At 53.1% G+C, this 18749-nt stretch overlaps 1 long non-coding RNA gene across 6 annotated transcripts; it reads right to left on the bottom strand.

The window, feature by feature from the left end:
- Positions 1-3398: 3398 nt before the first annotated feature.
- LOC144328825 (uncharacterized) lies at positions 3399-18737 on the bottom strand. 6 transcript variants are annotated; one of them, XR_013394105.1, is made up of 6 exons: positions 18587-18737; positions 16480-16808; positions 8065-8187; positions 7693-7965; positions 6884-7023; positions 3399-4555 (listed from the first exon to the last, which is right to left on the bottom strand). It is a non-coding gene; the product is annotated as an uncharacterized LOC144328825 (long non-coding RNA). The 6 variants fall into 6 exon arrangements; XR_013394104.1 differs by lacking the exon at positions 6884-7023 and having other exon boundaries at positions 16480-16825; positions 18587-18733; XR_013394103.1 differs by lacking the exon at positions 6884-7023 and having other exon boundaries at positions 18587-18731.
- Between the last annotated feature and the right edge of the window lie 12 nt (positions 18738-18749).

The following is an 18749-nucleotide window of genomic DNA, read 5'->3' as shown; positions in this document are numbered from 1 at the left end:
AGAAAAATCTCAGGTGTAAACCCTACACAAACCCAGAGTGGAGTCTCTAAGATGTTTGGATGGAGCCTTCCAGCTGCTCCTGCCGCCAAGCTGGTGCCAAAGGTCTTGCTCTGTGAGGCCCAGAGGGGGGTCTTGTCATGTGGGCAGCCCAGGACCTCCAGACACGCTGCCCAGGCTTGTGCCATGGGGTTTCACTTTTGCTGTTTAACTTCACCCCCCTGGAGACGCACTCTGTTTTCTCTTAAGACGGACGGGTGCCAGTAAAACTATTACTATTTGCCACCCCCACCAATATTGGGAGGGTCTTTGATGTAGTGGTGGTTGTGGGTGTTTGATGAGCCCCCCGTTGCCTAGTCCCTGGGATGCCAACAGCACATACACACGCACACACTGAATCTGAGAGAGAAGTGTGTGGAGGATGAGGAAGTTGTAGCCAGGATGCAACCTGAGAATTTAAGTCTCACATCAACAAGATAGAAGAGAGCTGAGTTCAAGAGGGATAGTCTGGAAATCTGGAGGTCTCTCTCAAGTCTTTTTGAACCCCGCGCAAACCCCTCTTCTGCAAACTGAACAGCCCCGAAGTTCATGCAGGGTCCCTCTCTCAGCCAAGGCTGGGTATTTATTTCATTTCATTTATTTCATAAAATGTACACACCACTGGATTGCAGGAAAAACCTCAAAGCGATTTACAAAAAAAGATAGAACGATAAAATTATCACTTAAAGAAATTAACAGGGGTAATTTAAAACATACAAAAAGTTGAGACAACAACAGACCGAAGCAAATTAAAACTCACATCAACTTTTTAAACCTGGGTGCGGGCTACGACCCTGCAGAAATGCCGAAAAGGCAATCTCGGTGGTCCTGGGCGCAGAATTCCACTTCCTCAACTGCCTTCCCCTGTCAATAGCAACATTTTTGGCTCTTCGAGTCCGAAAGCGAGCCGCTGAAATCAGGCTTGATTTGTAACAGGGCACTGAATTCTGCAATTTCCTGGCTTGGAATTTGAGCACGGAATTGCATTTGCTTTTAGCTCAGAATGGCGGCAGCCCTGATCTTTGCCACCCCCACAAAGGCAGGGGTGGGGGCTTTTAGGACACGTCCCCCCCTCTCCAGGAAGACGTCGGCCAGGCTGCAGATAAGGCCACTGGATCGTAAGGAGACGCGCGCAAGAAGGGCGCACGCACCGGCAGGAATGTCCTGGGCGCGGAAGAAGAAATTGTGGGGCGTCGGGGGGGGGGGCAGTGACCCAGGCACCCCTTTCCCTCGCCCTTTTTGGAGCAAGGCTGCCGCTGAGCTCGAGAGGAGGACGGTTTGCTTTTTCTACAGTCGTCTGCCCGCTTCCCGTCTGGAAACGTTTCCTTGACCCCAAACGACATGTTGCGAATCGCAACTCCTCGAAAGTGATTTTCTAAGTCCTGAGGACTAGCCGCTTGTTTCTCTGTGCAAAAGACAAGCTTATTAGCCGCGAGGCAACGTTGGCGCCACCTGCTGGCTGTAAGGGGCATCTTCCCCTGCCTGGTCACCTGCCAGGTGAGCTCGGGGAAGACAGCGAGGCTGCGCCTGGACAGGGTCAAGCCTGCCTCCCTCGCCAAGTGATTGGTGTTATCCTTGCGGACACTGATCACCTGGCAGGCAGCGTGCGCCCCCGCCTCTTAAAAAAAAAAAAGGCATTTTGCTTTGCTGCATTTGATAACTCAAAAAAAAATTTTTTTTTAAAAAAAAGGTCCAGACATAGTAGAAAACCTTTTTAGGTGCCAGTGGTTGCATAGTGGTTAGAGTGTCGGGCCAGGACCTAGGAGAGAGCAGGGTTCAAATCCTGCACTCAGCCATGAGGCTCACTGGCTGACCTGGGAGGGGGCAGTCCCTTCTTCTCTCAGCCTAACCTCCCTCACAGGGATTAAAAGGAGAGGGAGAGAACCAGACCAGCTACATTCAGCTCCTTGGAGGAAAAGGTGGGGTCCAAATGCAATACATAAGTGCCGGCGCTCGTTGCATTTTTATCCCTACCAGTAAATGCAGTTCCTTTGCGCGTAATCCGAAACAACATCCAGAAGCAGCGCTTGCATATCTGGGGGTTCGCAGGGAATTTTCCGGGGTGGGGAGGGAAATAAAAAACAGAGAAAGAGATAAACAGGGTGGTTTATCCACAAAGAGGGCAGGGGGCGAAATCGTGCCTGGACATTGATCGAAATACTGTATCTCAGGTTCTGTAGATGCTACAAACTTCCTGTTTTTGGGTTTTTTTTCTAAAAACGAACACTGTGTATCTAGGGGTGGGGGGCTGCCCTCTTGCCCCCCCCCCCTCTTGCGGACGTCCATGCCTGCAGAGTTTCCTATCCAAATCCGCTCAAGCCCCGAATTCGTGATCTTTTCACCCTGCTGCAAGTGGCCCGACTAATACCCGCACTCGGCCCCTGAAACGCTCGCGATCCATTGTGGGGGGGGGGGTTGGGGGAAGACTTTGGCGCCCATTGATGCATCTGTGGGTCGTCAGAAATTCAAGCTGTTGTTTTCTGGATACACCCCATGAACTGCGTGAATAAGAAGCGGCGCGATCCCGGCTTCTTTACGCGGGAGGGAGACCCGCTGTGTACATTTGGACTTACTTCTAGGATCGCAGCCTTATTTCCTGGTAAATGAGGCAACTCAACAAGTCATGGGCTTAATCTTCAGTGGATAATCTCAAGAACATTTCGCTGCTAATTCTTCCTACTGTTGAATCGCCTGTTTTAAATGCTTTTTATTTTGCGTTCAAAGTATTTTTATATGTGTATTAATGCAAGTCGGGGGGTTAACCGAAAGCATAATCGCGAAGGTAACAGCAGCTGCAGCAGCTCAATCCGGCCCGCGGACGGTCAGGGAATCAGCGTGCTTTTACATGAGTAGAATATGTCCTTTAATAATAATAATAACAATAACAACAACAACAACAACAACAACAACAATAATAATAATAATAATAATATTTATACCCCGCCCGTCTGGCTGGGTTTTCCCAGCCACTCTGGGCGGCTTCCAAGAAAACACTAAAATACAATAACCTATTAAACATTAAAAGTTTCCCTAAACAGGGCTGCCTTCAGATGCCTTCTAAAAGTCTGGTAGTTCTTCTTCTCTTTGACATCTGACGGGAGGGCGTTCCACAGGGCGGGCACCACCACTGAGAAGGCCCTCTGCCTGGTGCCCTGTAACTTGGCTTCTCGCAGCGAGGGAACCACCAGAAGGCCCTCGGAGCTGGACCTCAGTGTCCGGGCAGAACGATGGATCTCTGGGTTATTTGTGGGGCCTGCCTGGTGTTTTTACATGAGTAGAATGTGTCCTTTTATTTAAAATGCATCTCTGGGTTATGTGTGAGGCATAGGAATTCGTTCATTTCCATATATATATGGAAGGTCTAAGGGACGGTGGACCGGTCCCCTGCTGTAAAGGTTTGCTGACCCCTTAGACAAAAGGCGGGATATAACTGTTAACAACAAATAAAGACGTGATCAGGGTTTGGGTTAAACTGGGTTTTGGTGGTGCAGCCAAGGCGATGGTGAAGCCCCGAGGGGGGCGGCATTTCCCCCTGGAGGGTCTCGGGTGGAGGGATTCCCCCAGCCACTCACTTCACCTTCTTTCCAAGCTACCGGGCCGCTGGAGATCATCGGACTGAGAGGGGCGGACCGGGACCTGCTGGACAGCTCCGCTGCCAGGGCGCGGCTGCAAAAGGAATGCAGAAACAAATCAAGACACCCGCCCCTTTTCCTTTATCAAAGACATAAGAAGAGCCTGCTGGATCGGGACCACGGCCCATCAAGTCCAGCATCCTCTTCTCACAAGGAGTGGCCAGCCAGATGCTTGCGGGAAGAAGCCCTTCCCCTCAGCGGTGGGTCAGAAGCGCTGCTGCCTCTGACTGTGGGGTGCAGGGCAGAGCCATGGTGGCTAATAGACAGCCCTCGCTTCCACGAATTTGCCTAATTCTCTATTAAAGCCTTCTAGATTCTTAAAAAGCAGAGACATCACCTTGCCAACAAAGGTCCGTATAGTTCAAGCTATGGTTTTCCCAGTAGTGATGTATGGAAGTGAGAGCTGGACCATAAAGAAGGCTGATCGCCAAAGAATCGATGCTTTTGAATTATGGTGCTGGAGGAGACTCTTGAGAGTCCCATGGACTGCAAGAAGATCAAGCCTATCCATTCTGAAGGAAATCAGCCCTGAGTGCTCACTGGAAGGACAGATCCTGAAGCTGAGGCTCCAAGACTTTGGCCACCTCATGAGAAGAGAAGACTCCCTGGAAAAGACCCTGATGTTGGGAAAGATGGAGGGCACAAGGAGAAGGGGACGACAGAGGACGAGATGGTGGGACAGTGTTCTGGAAGCTACCAACATGAGTTTGACCAAACTGTCCAGGGGGTCACGAAGAGGCAAACACGACTAAACGACTAAACAACAACAAAGATTCCTGCGGAAGGGAGTTCCGCAATTTAACTCTGCGCTGCTTGAAGAAGGGCTTCCTTGGATGCGTCCTGCATCTTCCAGCCTTCGGCGTCCCCGGATGTCCGTGAGTTCTAGCCTAGTGTTGAGAGAGAGAGAGAGAGAGAGAGAGAGAGAGAGAGAGAGAGAGATGGAGAAACTTTCCTTTTTCCAAGGCCACGCATCTTCTCACAAAAGTCTACCACTGCCTCCTCCTCCTCTCACTCTCCTTCTCTCTAAGACAAGCCATCCTGAAGCCTCTGCTGTGGAAACTTCTGCAACTGAGCCAGACTGTTCTTGCAAGGATTTCGGCTGAAATAACTTCTCTCTCTCTCTCTCTCTCTCTCTCTCTCTCTCTCTCTCTCTCTCTCTCTCTCTCTCTCTCTTTCTCCCCCCTTTCAACAATCCCAGCCGCCGAGGCGTCTCGCTCCGCTCCCGGAGTTGCAGCTCATCTCACACCTCAGCGCGACTGTGTGTTGCCGACGAGCCTTTCAGCTGTTTTTTCTCAGTCCTCCTCCTCCTCCTCCCCCCGCTCTCATTCTCAATTCAGTCACTTGCTATAGGTATGTTTTAATCCCCAGCATGGTAGATTTTAATTAGTCTTTGTACAGATGGCCAATTAACATTCATTACTTTTGCCTTGAGCGATTAATTATGAGTTTGGATAGAAAAAGGAGAAGAAGATGGGGGAGGCGAGATGGGCAGGTGAAATTTTCTTTAAAAGAGAGAGAGAGAGAGGATTTAAATCCGAGATGGTGATTGGCTTAGCTCGGGATTTCTGTGGGATAGAGAGGGGGGGGTCTCCCCGCTCTCAACCCCAAGGACTCTTATTTGGGGATGTGGGGCGGGAGCTCTTCAAGAGAAGGCCAGCCAAACTTCCTCCACTGCTGGGAAGGGGCTCCGGGATGTGCTTGCTCCTTTCCACCACTCCATGTTTTACAAAATAATCCCATTTAAATGCTAATTGTTTCCCTGTGTCTAGAGCAGGAGGATCACTCAGACCTGCGAGTGTGTGTGTGTGACAGACAGACAAGGTAGTCTGTCCTCTTGCCTGGAGTGAAATGCTCCTTTCCGTTCTGCTTTAGAGGACCACAGCCCTTTCGCAATGCCCTCAGCCCTCTCCGTCCTAGGAACAACCTAGGAAGACACCTTATTATAAATCCAACCCTCTGGTCCAGAGCTTCAGTCCAGGGAGTCTCTCCCAGCCGTACCAGAAGATGCTGGTGGGGACTGAACCCAGGACCTTCTGCCTGCAAGGCAGCTGCTCTGCCACTGAGCCAAGCCCCGCCCCCCGGTCCAACTCGGCACCAGCTCAGCTCAGAATGGGGAGGCGGGAAATCCCAACCCAGAGAAACAATAAAACGAGCCCCCTCTACATATGGAATTGGGGGTGTGGGATTTCCAGTCAAAATCACAAATGCCAGACAGACACATGAGGGACTGACACGCATAGAGTTCCTGAATCAATATAGAAGGAACTGCATGAGGTCACTTTCTTAATGCTTTGGCGGGAATTTCTAACAAAAGAGAATTTCCTGTCTGAGCTCTCTCTCTCTCTCTCTCTCTCTCTCTCTCTCTCTCTCTCTCTCTCTCCTTTCAAGCCAGTGGTGTGAGCAGACATATACGCCTGGGCTCTACTCAGAGCCCAGACTCCATTTCAGAAGCTAATTTTGTATTTTGTAACTAAGAAGTGTTTTTACCTGCATACTACTTTGATGTATCTGCTGCCTGCATTGAAATGTAAGTAAACCGTTTTTTAAATTCCTAAAACATGTGGTTCATTCTTAGCAATGAGGATAAAGAAGGTCAGCAGACCACAAATAAACTGGGATAAAAAGGTGCAATTTCCTAATTCCTAGCTTCTAGCAAGCTGCAAAAGCACATAAGTGTTTTTATTTTGCTAAAAGAGATTCACAGCCTGTTTACTCTCAGGGGAGTGCAACAGGAGGTTTAAATTTACATTTACAGAGTTAATCCTCAATCCATCTCCATCATAAGGAGACAACGTTTGCATCCCCCGTGCATGAAAACGGCACATCTCTCATGCCACAGTGACCCAAGTTCGGAAAGCATGATGCGTTGTAGCTTCCAAACCAGTGGCGTAGCGTGGGGGATGCAGGGGGGGCCGGCCGCACCGGGCGCAACATCTGGGGTTAGGGTAAATCCACAGGTTAGGGGGCGCAAATCCACGGGTTAGGGGGCGCAAATTACTTGCCTTGCCCCGGGTGCTGAGAACCCACGCTACGCCACTGTTCCAAACATGTGTGACTTTGGCAAAAGAGAGGTAATCCATGGGGCAGCTGACTCCCCTGGCCAGCTGCAAAACACCCCAAAGTCTACACATTCCACTGTCTGATGCGCCCAGAGGAGCAAAGGCACTCAGATTTGTTGCTATGTCCAGGACTCGGCTGCTCCCATTTCCTCTCACCCCACAACCTTTTATCCATCTCTGTTGATGATGCCTGCATTCTCCACTGACCAGCCTCAAAATTTCGACTTTAATTTTGTTTCTGTTGTTTTAAAGATGCTTTTATTCTTTTCTCTCCTGTTGTTTGCAGCCCTGGGCTCCTTTGGGAGAAAGGGTGGGATATAAATTATAACAAGGACAATTCTTGTTCAGGGGCACTTCTAGTGCTTCTGCCATCTCATCCACTGTAGTCTGGCAGCTAGGAGCTTTGTCTTCTACTACTCCATAAAACTGTGGTATATTTCACCCTTCTTATTACTAATACTGCAGCAGCAAAAGTTTGAATTCATGGCTGCAGAATTTGGGAATTCCTCTGGAAAGGGCTTTTTGCTAGAAGATAAGACGCGGTCTTCAGAAATAGCATTGATAAAGAGGGTAAAGTCCGCTTGGCAGATTTCCTCAGTGCCCCCTCCCCACCGCTGCCTTTGCTTGGGGGCCATTAGCCAGGACGGCTGGCGGCATTTGTGGCCCCCTGGACCAGGGGGAGGCCCTAGTCCCGCATCTCCTACGACTGCACTTCCTACCTATGAAGTATGATGGCAGGATATGGCCCTCGGTGAGTCTCTGCCTTTCAAATGTGCACATTTCCTGAAAGCAATATGGAGTGTCTAAATATATGGAGCAAAAATCTGTTTACCCTAATCAGGGGCTGGGAGGCTGCCATCCATATGACTGCTAGGAATTGTAAATTCAACATAAATTAACTTGTGCGTGAGAGAGGGAGAGAAAGAAGAGAGAGAATTAACAGTGACATACTTTCTTGTATTTACCACTCTGAGATGAGGCTGCATGCAGGGAGCCAGCGAGGGACGGCGCTGGAGGTTCCTGACATTCCCCTGGCAGCCACATGCACAGGCAGGGACGCTTATGCGCACAGGCACACACACCTACGTTGGGGCAGGGAGGGACTTGATTGCTGCACAGATCTCTTCCGCTGCTCAATGGCTGGGCCGCTCCAAAGTCTCCAGTCTTTGCTCATGGCCTGTGCATCCTGCCTCGGGCACTCCCAGTCTCAGAACAGGGAGATTACAACTCATTCGGTCCTGCAGGATGCAGATGCAGAACAGAAGCAGCTTTTATTGCATCAACTGATTACCTTAAGATTTGCAAACATCACTGAAGGCATGGATATGAAGACCTGCCTGATCTCTGTGGTCCATCAGCAGGGAACTTCAGGGCTGGATTACTGCAATGTGCTGTATGTGGGGCAGTCCTTGAACTTGGTTCGGAAGGTGCAACTGGTGCAGAATGAGGTGGCCAGAATGCTTTTAGGGGAACATAAGCGGCGGCAATGTTTTATTTAGCAATTATTCTTCCTCTTTCTCACTTGTGTGAGAATGCAAATATCTATTTCAGCAGAGTTAAAAATCACCATCCATGAGCAGCTTATCTCTAGAAGCTATAGGAGGGCAAGGTTGCATAACCTTCTAGAGCAATTATGATACCCAAAGATGCTTTAGGCAGACTTGGATTATCTTCTCCCATTTATGTTTCCCTCTTAACAAAGAAATCACTCTCAGACTGTTAAGTAAATAAGAAAATCCAGTGTTTACTCACATCACAATCTTGCCAGGATTCAACAGATACAGTGATGAAAAATCAGGCAGGCTTTAATTCTTAAACAATACAAATATCCATAGTCCAGTTCAAAATGGAGATTACTCTCTGGAGGAGAGCCAAGGAACACCCCCCCACACACACACACACACAGGTAGGAAAAAGAGTGTCTAGTGACAGGAAGAAGTAGAAGTTAAGTTTCTTTTGTTCCCCTTCCCACCACAAAAGTTTAGAGGATATTGCATCATAGAGTCCCCTGTTTGTGACTATCTAGCCATCATGCAATCTCTGATTTGGTTGCAGATCGCCCACAGTTAAAACATCTGCCCAACTACTAATGAGCCACATTCAAGGTCCTTGTATTCATTTACATTGCCCTCCGCTCCAGAGTACCTTAAAGGTAAAGGTAAAGGGACCCCTGACCATTAGGTCCAGTCATGGCCGACTCTGGGGTTGCGGTGCTCATCTCACTTTACTGGCCAAGGGAGCCGGCGTACAGCTTCTGGGTCATGTGGCCAGCAGGACTAAGCTGCTTCTGTCGAACCAGAGCAGCGCTCGGAAACGCCGTTTACCTTCCCGCCAGAGCGGTACCTATTTATCTACTTGCACTTTGAGGTGCTTTCGAACTGCTAGGTGGGCAGGAGCAGGGACCAAGCAACGGGAGCTCACCCCGTCGCGGGGATTCAAACCACTGACCTTCTGATCGGCAAGTCCTAGGCTCTGTGGTTTAACCCACAGTGCCACCCGCATCCATCCAGAGTACCTTAGGGGTCACCTAAACCCTTCTATCCCAGCTCAGCTACTGAGGTCATCTGCAGGAGCATTGCTGGTGAGGATCACATGACAGCAACAAGAAACTGTGCCTTTAGTGCCACTGCCCCAGTCCTGTGCAATGCTCTGCCCATAGAGATTCAGCAGGCGCCTCCTGTTTCAACCTGCCACATCCATCTGAAACTCCAGTAGGTGAGGAGAGCTCTAGGGATTGCATTATCCAGAAGAACACGGGAACGGAAGGAGGATTGCCCTAAATTTTCCACTGTTGGGAGAAGGAGGGCAAAATAATATTTTGCATTGGTCCAAAGAGTTGTTTTGAATTCTGCCAACTTTCAACCCTTTGGATAGTTGTCTTCAGGAGCAGCTGAAGATAAGTGTCCATACAGACAACTCCCTCATGTAGACCAGACACTTGCCAAGGGTGGCCCAGAGCGCCCTGATACTGTATGTTGCTGTGTGCAAGCCAATATTTCAGAGAACGCTGGAGTGCACTTCCAGGCTGGGACATCCCTCAGATTGCACCTGCCCAGGGATTGATTGAAGAGAAAGAAGAAGAAGAAGAGTTTGGGTTTGATATCCCGCCTTTCACTCCCTTTAAGGAGTCTCAAAGCGGCTCACATTCTCCTTCCCCTTCCTCTCCCACAACAAACACTCTGTGAGGTGAGTGGGGCTGAGAGACTTCCGAGAAGCGTGACTGGCCCAAGGTCACCCAGCAGCTGCATGTGGAGGAGCAGGGAATCAAACCCGGTTCACCAGATTACGAGTCCACCGCTCTTAACCACTACACCACACTGGCAGTTCCTTGACAGTTGGGCAGACCCTGAATCTTGCCACCACTGTGAATAACCAGCAGGATCAATAACTTATATAATTCAAGGTTTTCATTTTGGGGCGGGCTTGTTGTTTTTAAATTCCATGCAATTTGGAGAGTGCATGATTTCTCCTTTCCTGGAAAAAAGAGGTGAAGTTGCTGTGCTCGCCCCCAGTCCTAAAATCAGCCTTCACCAACCTGGTGCCCTCCAAACGAACTGCACCTCCCTGCAGCTCCAGCCAGTATAAATAAGGCTATTTTATCCAGCACTCCTTCCCAGCCTACCTTTCAGGCCTAGTGGTTAGAGTTGGGCCAGTCACGGTCTCTCAGTCTAACCTACCCCATAGGGTTGTTGTGAGGATACAATAGGGAGGGAGGGAGAGAACCTTGCATGCCACTTTGAGCTCCTTGTGGGAAATTAGCAACAGAGTTCTGTACTACTCAAAAGCTTGCTAAATTGGACTAGATGACTTTTGAGGTCCCTTCAAACTCAACCATTCTTTGGTTCTGCCTTTCTGACCAGGCAACCAGGAAAAAAGCCAATTCAGAATGAATTCCCCGCGCCTCAGAATCCAAACAGAAAAGCCACAGCTGGCCCTTGCCCCGATTTCCCTTGGAAAGCTCACCATCTATCTCCAAAGGCCTATTTTCTACAAAACGTCTCATTTATTTGATACAACCGGTGAAGGAGACCTGCGAAAGGAAAGAGATCCACGCTGGCTCTAGAGAAGGTGCCCCCAAAGTGGACAGGGGATGAGACCCCTTAAGGCGGCACAAGACGTGCCCGCCCGCCCACGTTGCCAGAAAGGGATAAATAGGGGGGGGGGGGGAGGGAGAGGGGGTCAGTCACCATTTTGGCAAGGCAGACTGTTAACTTGCTCGCGCGAAGGGATGGAAAAAGTTTCCAGGAATTGGCAGCTCGCTCCACATTCATCAAAAATGCTGCAAACTTGGCTCCTGCGCACCTCAGCAACATAATGTTAAATGGCATCAAGACAGTATATCAGCCATTTACATATGTTGCTTATAGACGCCAAACTTATTAACACAATAAAACTGCTGTGAAGATCCTTCCCTGCCTATTTCTCTCATTGTGAATGTCAGCGCTGTAAGCACCTAGCAGGCTCCAATGGAAACACGCCGGGTTTGCCTTTCTTACGGCGAGGCAGGAGCGTCAATAGATGAATCACGCTTTTCTCCCGGGGCCCCTCGGGCCATTCCCAGGAGAGGCTGGAGGGGACGCGCTCCCCTCGGGGGCAGCAGGAAGGGGGCCAGGCCGGGCTCCCCGCAGAGGAAGAAGCCCCTCCCCGCACCATGGCACTTGCAGCCTGAGTAGAACCAACCGGGGTGGGGGGAGGGGACGGCCCTCGGCACATACAGGCCACACCCTCTGAACAGAAGCCCCGCCCCTAATCTTAGCTGGATGAGACCAGGCTGTGGTCACTCAGTGGCAAGGAGAAGGCACTTTGCATGCGCTCAGAAACACTCTCTCCTTGGTCGTTGCTTTACATGTCCCAGGGCAGTCAGAACTGGGGGGTTTTTTTGGGGGGAGGGGGCTTTAATTTTTAGTAAAAGCTGCCTTGGATTGATCCCTGCAAATGTCCACGTGCACAGACCCGTCTCCTTCTTCCTTGGCAGGGCCCTGGACTCTGTGGGAGATGCTGTTTACTTTCCAGGAAGACGCCTTATCCCAAATTAGACCATCGGTCCATACAACCCAGTACTGTCTACACTAACTGGCAGCTGCTCTCCGGGGTTTGAGGCACGGATTGAACCCTGAGCCGATGCAGACGCCCTAACCTTGAGCTATGGAGCCCTCTTCCCCAGCCCGTGTGTGCGGTTGTTTTCCTGCTGCTGCATGGGGACTTGGGGGGCTGCCTTGGTCTGAGGTGAGACCACCTGCCCATCTGGTCCAGGTTGGTCTACTCCGACTGGCAGCGGTTCTCCGGAGTCTCAGGTAGAGAAGGGTCTCGCCCATCACTTGGACCCAGGTACTTTTCCATGGGAGTCGCCTAAGATCTTCTTCCATGGTGCCTTTACTTGGTTATTCGCCTGGAGTGGCTCCACGTGGAATCGAGGTCACGCTCGGAAGGGAGCCGCGCCTCTCCCTGATCCAGTGGCCACGGAGACCTCTGGTCAGGTTCGGCCTGGCTTGGACGCCCCAAACGCTTCGCCGCCAGCCAGCACCAGGGACAGCTCCATGGGAGCCGCTTGCCCCGACACGACCCACAGGAACCAGAAGCTCGCCTGGGATGTTTTGACTTCCGGATCTCCTCTCCAGCTCCACCGGCTGCTGGAAAAGAGGAAGGTACTCAAGGGAGAGGTCTCCAACTTGAGCCTCGGACGCCCCGTCGGCTCTCTAGGTGCGCTGCATTTGCGTTGGGTTCCCGGGTCATGTTGTTGTTGAGTCGGTTAGTCGTGTCCGACTCTTCGTGACCCCATGGACCAGAGCACGCCAGGCACTTCTGTCTTCCACCGCTTCCCGCAGTTTGGTCAAACTCATGTTTGTAGCTTCGAGAACACTGTCCAACCATCTCGTCCTCTGTCGTCCCCTTCTCCTTGCGCCCTCCATCTCTCCCAACATCAGGGTCTTTTCCAGGGAGTCTTCTCTCCTCATGAGGTGGCCAAAGTATTGGAGCCTCAGCTTCAGGGTCTGTCCTTCCAGTGAGCACTCAAGGGCTGATTTCCTTCAGAATGGAGAGGTTGGATCTTCTTGCAGTCCATGGGACTCTCAGGAGTCTCCTCCAGCACCGGAATTCAAAAGCATCCATTCTTCGGCGATCAGCCTTCTTTATGGTCCAGCTCTCACTTCGGAATCACAGCACTGTAGAGTTCCCAAGGGTCATCTAGTCCGACCCCCTATAGGGCAGGAATAGAAAGTGTCATCCGAGCCACTCCGCCGCTATTAGAAGAGAACCGCCAGAGGGGTAAGGAGCGAAGCTATGGAGTTCAGGGGCTGAGCGGGGGCTTCCCAGTGGCGCACCTGGCTGGCCGAGGTGAGGACAGGACACCAAACGAGCGGCTCTGCCTTCCTTCCTCGGCTTATACTCCGCCTTTCCAAGAGGCGGCGCTTCCCCTTCTGCGCGGGGCTCTGGCAGCTCCAAGGCTGAGATTTCCATGGGACTTCAGTGGGGTGGGGGGAACTTTCTGGGGCAGCGACGAGCAGGAGAGAAGGCGCGATGAGCAGCAGGAAGGACGGGCGGCTGTGCTGCCTGGAAAGCGCCGCCCTGCTGCGGAGAGATCCCCGACGGCCTCTGCTTTTCTTCCGAAGCGACGGAGCCGCGGCTCTCAGAGCGCCTGAAAGTAGGAGGACCGAGGAGGAGGCTCTTCTCGGGCTGGGGCTTCCGCGGGTGCTGCGCCCCGCTTCTCCGCTCCGATGCGGTGCTCACGTCCGTGCTGGAACCGGCCTCCTGGGATCTCTTCCTGTCTGGGAGGCGCCAGTCCGTCGGGGTTCCCCTGCCCGGCGGCGCGGCCAAAACCAGTGGGTGCCTGGCAGGGCCCAGGAACAGCTCTCGACCCCGTTTTGCGTTTTTATCTCTCCCGCTTCTTATGGCCACCCTCCTGTTTTCCTTTGCGCCCCCCAAATACGTGATGAAGGCAGCTGCAAGCGTCATTAAAATCCCAAACTTGGAAACATCCTGAAAATCCTTTTGTCTGAAGTCCAGGCCCGGGCCAGAGCCAGTCGCAACTACAGCAACACACGCAACACGCATGCACACACGGCAACACGTGTCTGCTGAAAGAACAAACGTGAGGGTGGGGGTTTCAGAGGCACAGAATAAATAAGCTCTGAAGCGCAAACTTCTGCAACGCTACTTAAAAAGAAGTCCTACTGAGTTCAATAACACTTACGCCCAGGTAAAGCGTTCCTAGGAGACTTCGCTTCCGGATACTCGGAGGCTTGGGCGCATCTTGGGGGGCGGGGGAGGCAACCCTCCCAGTTTGCAATTCCCGCCGGGAAAGCCTGGGGCGAAGGGCGAGGCGCTCGGTGCAAGGCGCTGCCTCTGTTCTTCCCCCGCGCGGAGTCGGGGCTCCTCAGGGAGCAAACTGGGCTCCGGAGCCGGGACTGCTCGGTGGTCTTTCCCAGAGCGGAGAAGCCGGTAGAGGCGGAGGGCTCCGAGGGGTGCCTGCTGCAAGCGCGGGGGACAGAGAGAGACCCCCAGAGCAGCGCCCTGCACCAGGCCGGAGTGTCTGTCTGTCTCCTTCTCTTAGTCTGGCCTACTTCACAGGTTGTTGCGAGGAGAAACGCAGCCACGCGCCAGTGCCTCATTTCATTTCCACACTTAAAAATAAAAAAAATGTTCGGGTGAAAATTGTTTCTACGGCTGCGGTTGCTTATTTTCCTTTTCACCCGGCAGCGGCTGGGTCTGTGCGGCTCCTTGTCGCGCAGTTCAGGGACGTTCTTGCACCGTTCGCGCTGGATTCCTCTTCGCCGGACAGCCCCTCTTCCAGATCCGCTTTGAACTTGTTTGGGAGAATCCGGGGCTAGTCTTGGAGCCAGCTAAAAAAAATAAATTCAAAACATTCTGCCACTGCGGCACCTTATTTTTCATAACTATTATTGTCGCTAATGCTGCTACTTTTAAAATCATTATCACATTATTTTGCAATTGCGCATTTACCACGGCGGTACGTTTTTTTAAATAACTATTGCTATTATTATTATTATTATTATTATTATTATTATTATTATTATTATTATTATTATTCCATCTTCTTCCCAATTAAGCCTCCTGCGGGTTCCCTGGAAGCCTCCCCTCAGATCATGATCCAGGGACTCCCGCCGAGACTCCCGCCCCAGCTCGGGTACAAAAAGATCCAAGAGAATCTCTGCAGCAGCAAGACCATTTGCTTCGAGTGACTGACAGTTTGGCAGTTTTTAAAGGAAAAGGCAGCCCCTCCTCAGGAAGAACTCACTGAGTCGCGCGTGGGTCAGCTCGGTGGGGCCAAGCCAGGGCGCCTCCTGGGCGGGGAGGGGGACCCGAGACCAGCCCCGCGCGCGGCATTTCCACGCCACTCGCAATTGCATTTTGCTCTTCTTTATCCAGACAAGGAAAAATAGAACATTGGTTTCCCTTGGACACTAAAAAGATGGCTTAAACTGGTTTGCACATTAGACAGCAACTATAAGACGGAAAAGCACGGTTTTAAAATTAATGAAAAGCATCGCTCCCGTCAATATATTTTTCGCAAAAAGCACCCTCCCAGATCATCAGCGTAATGGGGGCCGGTAAAAGAGGGGAGCCTCCTCAAAAGCCGGGTGTCGTCAGCACCCCGAGAGCGGTACGTGTCAGGCCAGAGTGACGGGCAGTGCAATCTTTAAGTCCCATTGAATTCACAAGACCTGTTGAATTTAGGCATTATAATATAGGTATTTCCCGAGTGGTGTAATAGGAGAGGAAGAGCACGCCTCTTATACTAAATAAAATAATGGTTGGGAGTATTCGGGATCCCCTTGTCCGCAGAGCACATCTCCGGGCGAAAAAGGGATCTTCTTCCGCGGGTTCAGCGCCCCAAATTCCCCAGATGGATCTTGGCCCCCGAAGCAGCAACTGGTGCCGGATCATGGCAAAAGCTGCAGAGAAGTCCAGGACTCCGTCCCAGGGCATCGGGGGTCCCCCCCACAGGCGCCGCAGAAGAAGGCCGAGCGTCCGCCTGGAGCGTGGAACCAGAAGCCTGGCGGAGCGGGGCCCGGAGACAACCCCCCCCATCCCTCCCCAAAAACCTCTCCCACCAGCCCGGTCGCCTTTTCTTCGAGATGGAATAGGATAAAATAGGGGCTAGTGGCCTTGATTTTGCAAACAGATAATTCAGATACTGTACCCCAAATGCGTCGATGGCAACAGGATTTTTAAAAAATGTGTTGCCGTATTTTTTTCGGAAAGAATAAATCCGGATTAAATAATGGCGCGGGGTGGGGGGAATAAGGCTGGTATTCTGACCACAACAACGTCCTGGGGAGGCTGCCATAAGGACGCCGTGTGCGTAAAGGGCACCAGTCCCCGTCTGGAAGGGTCGCTCCTGCTAGACACTCGCCTCTTTCGCCCCCAGCTTCCATTCATTTGTCCTTAGTTAAAATAAAATTATTATTATTTATTATTTATTATTATTATTATTATTATTATTATTATTATTATTATTATTTCTCTTGTCACCTGTGCTTCCCCGCGGATTCCTGATTTCTCCTCCTCTCTCCAGATAAATTCAACTCTCCTTTGAATATTAAAAGGACCGTTTGCATCGGACCAAGCGCGGACCGCAAAGTCGTCGGGCAGGCGGTGCCCTGCCAGACCCGAAGCGCAGGAGCGGCTCCCTCGAGTTGGGCGTCGCTTCCAGCCCCCAGACCCGTGAACTCCTTTGCGGGGGTTTCCCTTCCAGAAGGAGCCGCCCTGGAAACGTCTTTCCCCGGACTCACCGGGTTTAGACTTCTGGCCTCCCTCTTCGGATGTCGCGGATCCCGGCTGGAGATTTCCACTCCAACGCCGCCGCCCTTCGGGTGCCAGCCAGCGGAGAGTCCGGGGCGGAGGGCTTCAAACTGCTCTTCCTCTCCTCTGTCCGCGGCAAGAGGCACCTCCTCTCCTTCTGCCAGAGGAAACCGGAGAAGCGAAACCGAGGAAGAGATTTCCGCCTCCTTTCTCCCGGGGCTGCTTCAGCCGCGCCGCGAAGCGCCGAGGAAACCGGCTGCGGGCGAAGCCTGCCCGGCCAGCGCCCTGCCCGCCACCTCGAGGCGGCTCCTTGGCAGTCCTGCAAAGCGAAAGAGACTGGGAAGGACAGAAAGGCGAATGGGCAGGATCCGGATGGAGGGGGAGAGTCCCGCTTGGAGAAATAGCTCCTTGAGATCACCTTGTTCATGGGCGGGGGGGTCCCGCTCCCGCAATCCCAAGAGAGGAGCCGGAGGCTGGATCCCTTCAGGAGCAGCTCAGTCCTCGGAAAGAAGCGGCCGAGGCCCGACACAAAGAGAGACCGGCTTCCCCGTGGGGCGCTTCCCTGCCTCCCCCTCTCCCCCTTCTTGCCATCTAACCAAGTACCTCGCGACGTTTCCCAAGCCAGACCAGGCCGCTTCGCTCCCGCTGCCCCTAACTCCCCCCCCCCCCCAATATAGCCAAGCTCTTTACTATCCTTCTCTGTGTGTGGCTGCTGCGGGGGGGGGGGGGCAGAGATAGTGTCCCTTCCTATTCACCGTAAATGCCGCCGCTTCGGTTTCCTTTCTCCCCAGGGGCGAGTCGAGGAGCACCGGAGGGCTCCAGGAAGGCCCGGAGCCGGGAAAAAGATCCCCGTCGCGGAAAGAGCGTTTCGGCTGTGGAGAAGTGCCAGCCTGGGACCGCGCAAAAACATATTCCTCGGGGTGAAGGAGAGACCCACTCACACGCGCAAAGTGTCCCTTCCCGGCCCCCTCCGCCTTTGTTCCCGCTGGGCCCTCGCCTTCCCGCCCGGCGCGGATCTTGCCTCGGTCTCCCGAGACCAGCTTTGGGCTAACGGCTTCGGCCGCGTCCTCCACGGCTGGCCTGGCGCGGCTCTCCCGGCTCCGCTCTCCGCCTCGGCACTGATCCCGCGGGCGTCGGGCGCCTCTCAGTTCTGTCTAATAGGTCCCCCCCCTCCCCGCGGCATCCCTTCGCAAAGGTTCCTTCTTTCTGAACCCAAAATGTGGGCTCGAGGAACGAAGCTGTCCCACGAAGCTCAAGGCTGTCCAAAAGCGCAAGAGCCCGGAGCTGCCGGTCTCTCTCTTCCCTGCCCCCCCCTTCCAGAAAAGCACCTGCGGGTCCCTAAAGGGACAGCTCAGCCCGAGGGGGACCCCGAGGGGGCGGGACGGCCTCACCAATCTCGCGGCAGCCTCGGGATTCCGAGCAAAATGGTAGGGGGCGCGCACTCAGGAAGGGTCCCCACGCAGAGAACGGGATTCCATCGGGGATTCCATCCAGCTCGGGGCGCGTCTGCTCCAGAACCGAAGAAGAGGCGTCGGGGGCCGGGAAAGGAAGAAGGGCAGAGCCGCCCTGTGGGGGGGCCGCGGAAGGAACGCGTGCCTTCCGCGGGCCGCTGAGGCCCTTTGAGGGAAAGAAAGGGCCGTTCTCGGCATCGGAAAGGCAGGCAGCAGGTTGGTTCGCCGAGAACCCTAAAGAAGCCACGACTGTCCGCGTAAGTCTGCGTAGGGACCCCCACGGCTTTCCCGGCGCCCCTTCCAGCTTGGAGAGGAAACAATCCGAGTCGCTCTCCGGGGAAGCTTCCGGGGCGCCCCGGCAGATCCCGGGGAACTTTCCCCGAGCCTCGCAGCGGGCGGAGGGGCACCAGGGAGCCCCCGAAGGGGGACTGAGCAGCCTCAGCAGGGAAGGGGCTCCACACTAGACTTAGGCCCATGCCACCCCCACCAAAAATAAGCCCCAAGCGCACCTGCTTCCTGCCCAACGGGGCTTAAGGAAGGGAGAATCCGCGGGTACCAGCGTCGTCGGGAGAAGGCGCAGGCCCGCGTTTTCAAGCCCCATTTTCGGCTCCCCCCTCCCTTCCTCTAGCGAGGGCGCACCGCCTACCTGCCGCCAGTTCCACGTCGAGAAAGGTTCCTTCCAGGTGCCGATCGGACGGAGGCGGGAAGACGGCGAAAGAGCTCCAGAGGCTTTCTTTCTGTCCTCCCCCCCTTCTTCTTCCGAGGGGGCTGAGGCAGCGGGGAGGGGGAGCTGAGGGCGGGTCCAGAGC

This window comes from Podarcis muralis, chromosome 9 (assembly GCF_964188315.1).
Source record: "Podarcis muralis chromosome 9, rPodMur119.hap1.1, whole genome shotgun sequence".
Classification (NCBI taxonomy): Eukaryota; Metazoa; Chordata; class Lepidosauria; order Squamata; family Lacertidae; genus Podarcis; species Podarcis muralis.
Note: the sequence above shows the minus strand (reverse complement) of the source record. Positions and strands in the feature narration are given on the sequence as shown.